The following is a 5,618-nucleotide window of genomic DNA, read 5'->3' on the forward strand; positions in this document are numbered from 1 at the left end:
AGTACTAAAACATTAATAATTAAGCATAATTTTAAGTTTATATACTTTTGGCTTATTTTATATGTTACATGGAGACTATATCTGGGTCTGTTAATGAACATGTTCAATGTTACCACTTCGAAAAGTTGTACTATAAGGAATACATATGGCAACTGGAAGTTGTGAGATGTATGTTTATGACCTCAGCTCGTCTGTTGGAAAGGATGGGTGTGCAGCAGTTCACAATTATCTGCCTCTTAATTTTCTTGCTGACACAGAAGTGACTATACGTGTGAATGAGACCCTACTGGAAGCAATAGTTGCAAAGAGATGCAACTTTGTATGCAAGGTTTGAAGGATGCTTTCTGTTCTAGAAAAATGGAAGGGTTTTGTCCTAAGGTAAAACAACAGGTTGCTACTGTGTAGGACAAACCTGAATGGATGTAGCAAGTTCACAAAAAGGGAATTTTTCGTACCATGATCAAAGTTAGCTAAGATTTATGGGTTTATGTGTTTATTTACAAGATTTTCAAGAAGAGCCTGTATTTACATTTGGCTGCTTTGCTAAGAAATTGTAAAAGGTTTTTTGTTGGTTTTTTCTTTAAACTTCTGAGTAATCATCAGATTACAGAAGGAAGAAGAATGACATTCTTGAACAAGGAGATGGATGATGTTGAACTTCAGTCCCGTACCCTTTTGTGTTCTGGGAATTGGCCAACCACAAAGCACCACCTTGTCTTGCAGATTCCATGACAAGAACTCCCTCCACTCTAGTCCCCAAGCCTGTAAGTCTCACTGTTTTCCTCCTCCTGACTCCTTGTTTATGGGCCTCTTGAAACCCCAGGTGTTCTTGCTCTTCATTAGTGAATGGTCTCCCTAGTACGACAGCCTGAATAAAATCATCTCCTTAATCACCCACTGCATTTTGTCTTTTGCAGCAGTGCAATTCTTAAATTAAGTGACCTTGACAAATTAATGAATGTAGTAAGCAATGTCTGTTTAAAAAAAAGAAGAAGAGAAAGTACTCTATTTTGTGATGATTTTTATGGAAACAAGCCTTGGAATGAAATATGGAAGGTGAGGAGGGAAATTTTAGCATACTGAAAGCCCCCGAGGAAACCAAAACTATCTTCTATAGACGCTGCCCCCAGGGGAGGTCAGAAACACCCAGGAAGAAAGACATTATTACTAAACTTGCAGCCTGAAAGCAGACATTGTTGAAAATAGCAGAAATAAGAGCCTTAAATGCAAGTCTTGCTACAGTAGGAGCTGGAATTTTTTATTAAGCTCCCAAGGGCCGACAGACATGGAGGGAGGACTCATAGCTGAGTGTTTATGCCAGGAATTATGGATAAGGGAATTATGAGTAATGCTCCAAGAGCAGCTTCCTGCCCCCAAGAGACAAAAGTGCATCCAGAGAGTAGGGAGGAAGAATTGGGGAGTTGGGAATAACTGGTTGGTACCTTAGAATGAGCCCGAGTTGAGGATGGATTATGTAAATACTGATAGAAACCTAGGTCCTGGAAGAGAAGGCATATACCTGACCTACAAGAGCATAGCCTGGGAAGCTGAAGGCCTCAGAGTAAGAGCACCAAGTACTTGGGAGGCAGAACATCCCTGTGCGCATGTGGCAAAAGCAGGCAAGAATTCCTCAGCCCCAAAGGAAGAGCACAGAAGAAAGCAATTGGCTTTGCTTGTTGAACCCAGGTGCTGCAGAATGTCCTCTGGGAAAGAGTCTCAGATAACCAAAGTAGATGTCGCAGAACCAGAAACAATGTCCAAGACCAGATGGGACAAGCTCCATCTCAGCAATGGTCAAAGAGGACATGGTTAGCAGGTAGGCCAGACAGCCCTCACCTGATCCCAGGACAGTAAGTCACAATAAGGCAGCCACCTTGGAACTTACATCACTTCCAGGAAGAAAGACAGCAAAAGTAGAGAGACGTCTGCATTAATTCTGTAGGCACAGGAAGATACAATGTTTTTTAACTGGAATGGAATTAATAATTCTGAATTGGTATGATTACATTTTTGCCTACATGGTGAAAATGGGTACTCATGAGCTACATTAAGTTCAGTTTTAAAAAAAGCACATCTATCTACATTTGTGAATATGAAATGTTACACCTACTGTAAATTCTAAGTAGAGTGAAACTAATAAAGTATTAAGAAGAGACCATGGGATAGAAATGATTGTTAAGGCTTTCTGGACCATGGACCTAAATAAAGATCAAGGACAAAGGAATTTGATTTTAAGAAACCAGCGTAGTGCAAGATTCATAGAACTCTTCGCTAGGAGAGGAAGCAAAAAAGAAAACGACGATAGATCAGTTGAACCATATCCTAGCAGAGAGAGTTTTTTTATCTCTGAACCTAGAATCACTAGACAACTGGACAAACCTTTGAAAATGGTATTTCTTTTTGAGTAGATAAGCTCCCTAAAAGAGCCATCCTAAGTATAGGGTTGACATTTTTCAGCTATTCTAGAGCAACAATCTGGACATGTAGTTCCATGGATATGATGTATTGGGCTGGAAATGTGAAAGAAGATGTAAAATGTAGTACACCGGTTCTGGAAGATTCAGGGTGTCTGATTACTGGTGTCTGATTACTGGCAGGTAGCAGCTCACAGTTCTCCAGCTAAATACTCCTCCCTCTAAAGATAAAATATTAAATTAAAGGAACAATACAGATTATAGACTGTCTCTTTTATCCTCAGTTAGCATGAATCAATCCGTGGAAATGAATCATCCTTGGGTTTTTGTGCAAATTGAAAAATGGGTTCATGTGTTTATTTAGGATCTCTGAACACACACACGTGCACACATGAAAGGTCCTGTATGTAGTGACGGTTTCTTCCTTTATCTCAAGCACCCTCATGTTCTCTCGATCTTGACCTGTTACACCTGCTCTCAGAAACATCCTTCACACTGAAGTGTAAATTGCTAACAGCTCCCTCTTAGGGAGGGAGCACCGTTCACAAGATCATAATCTGAAACTAATGGAAGAAATGCTAATAATGAAACAGCAGGCTGCATCCAAGCGGATGAGGGAAATATCTGGGGATGGCCACTCTTACAGAGTCCCCTGAGATGACACCATCTTATTGGTGACCTCATCGGTGCATGCATTGGCCCCGATGGGACCAACAAATACTTTCTGGTTAGAGATCAGAGTTAAGCTAGTTGAGAATTATAGAACAGTATATTTGTTGGAAGCTTGAAAATATACACCAAAGGTGTTTATATTTAAGAGTCAACTGGTATTCATGATAGTTTCCTAAACAGAAATAAGACTTTAAGAAAACAGTTCTTTATGCAAAAAGCAAAACATATTGGAAGACACAGGGATTGTTGGCAGGGTGTGCTCACTAGGATGGTGTGGACATTGGGCAGACAATGTGATTATAACACATTCTTTATGGTGCATCTATAAAAATCTGTTAATAGATTTTCTATGTAGTGGACTGTGGTAACCTGGGTCAAATTCCTTACTGTAGGCAACGCAGGCAGGCCCCTTCCTAACATAAAATTCCATGTCTTTGTTCTCTTGCCTAAATGGTGGCTTGGCTTGGACACAAATATGGAAATTTCTGTGAGAATCCTGATACGGACTTAAATTTTACTGAAAGAGGAAAAAGATTCCCCGCTTCAGCAAAACCCCTGGTGGCATAAGACAATACAGCCACAGCCCTGGGTCCTCCCCAGGAGGACAAAAACAAGCAAACGAAGTTCATTACACAGTGTCGCAGCGGAAGCGCTCATGGGTTAGGGAGAAGGTCCCGTCCCATCATCAGAACACAACGCGAGGACCTGTGTCACTTTTGCTCTGAGCCTTCCTCTCTTCTTTCTCTTTTTGAATTACTTCTGGAGCCCATTCCATTAAAATGCACTCAATCTGAGCAGCCTCTGACAAAGATGTATGGGCTCTTCATGCAGGCTAATAACTGAACACCCCGAGCAGACTAATAATACACTGTCACCCCTTCCAGCTTGTATTCTTGGATCATTTTTTCACATTTATTTGGAGGAGAGATTGAGAGTTGCCTGGGGGAAGGACAGAAAAAGGACCCTGGCGGCAGCAGCTGTGTTCTCTATCTTCCTTGTCCTGAACAACCAGTTCTGGCTGCAGAAGGCATATACCTTCAGCCAAGCAAAACCCCTACCACTCTCTGAGCTTGCCCTCCTTAGTAAGGAGCTAAACGAACATCTCATGTTTTTCGAACATAACCTGGGGGATGGGGAGAGGTGGAGAAGTCGTCTCAGGTATTTTTCTAAGAGGCTTTTGAAATAATTTTCGTAACACCTATAGTACTCTTCATATGGGATATAGTACTTCCTAGCTGTGTGACTTTGGACGAGTTACTTACCTCTCTGTGCCTCAGTTTCTTCATCTGTAAAATGCGAATAATAATAGTTTCTACATCACAGAGTTGTTGTGAGACTTAAAGAAGTTAATACAGTCCAAACCTTTATCACAGTGCCTGATAGAGATTAGACGATGCATAAGCATTGACTATTATTAGCAGAGTAGGAAGAGGAATTGGGGTAGTTGCTATTTTCTCAATCTTTCATTTTCAGAAATGTTCGTCACACCTATAATGTTTGGTGGTCCACAAAGATTGTTGTCCTAGACATTTGATTGGCTGACACATTTCTTAGTCAGGGTTTGTATCCGCAATAGACAGCAACCTGGAGTATGATGGAAGAAGAAAGTATTTAACTAAGTCAGACAGGACGTGTATCGTGTTCTCAGAGCATGGACCACTAAAATGGATACACAAAGTCCTTTTATGGGTACAGGAAGAATTGGGACAAAATCATTTGTGGTGGCAGAGCAAGTGAAGTGGGAATGGGGGGTCCAGGGGCTATTAAGAGAAAATATTCCCAAACCTACATATTCAAATACTGACTTATCATATACATCTCTTAAGAGGCTATTTTTCAGTAATACTGCTGTATTTGAAAACATTTCTGGCAGGGTGGAAATTTGCTAAACAGCCAACTTAGAATGTACACATAAATTGAAATCACATTTTATTTTTGATCCCAATCTCTGCTATGTAATGGGCTCATCCACTGTATTTGCCGGCCTTAGTTATGGATGTTGTTTGGCTGTTTCTAAAAAGCCAAAGGATGGATGAAGCATTTCTACCACTGAGGCTGCAAAGCGAAGTTCTGAAAATGACAGCGACATTTGAATAGGGATATTTAATTTATATTTTAGACCACGATATTGAAATTTCTAGAATGTCCGTTAAGAAAATGAACCGCAGTACTTTGCTGTCATTTTATCAGTCTCGTATATTATTAAATCACCGTATTTTCTAGGTAAATTAAACTCAGTGGCTCATGATCCTGCCTAGAAAAATGAACCAAATACAATTAACCATGTACTTATTTCACAATGGCGGTATAAGTTTTAATGGAAATATTTGTAAAGTAATTCTGAATCCTTACTGTGTGAATGCAAATCATCAGTGTTAAAATCAGCAGCTGTCTGTTGTGCTAAGGGTTTTAAGCAACCACTTAAAGAAAATGTTGAAGGAGCTATGTCTATTCCCTCCCTTGCAGGAGCTAATTTATCCTTGGTAGTGACAGCAATGGAAATGCTTTACTCTGGGAATGCTAACTGCCTTA

The sequence above is a fragment of the Propithecus coquereli genome, unplaced genomic scaffold (genome assembly GCF_000956105.1).
Source record: "Propithecus coquereli isolate 6110/MARCELLA unplaced genomic scaffold, Pcoq_1.0 Scaffold29, whole genome shotgun sequence".
Taxonomy (NCBI): domain Eukaryota; kingdom Metazoa; phylum Chordata; class Mammalia; order Primates; family Indriidae; genus Propithecus; species Propithecus coquereli.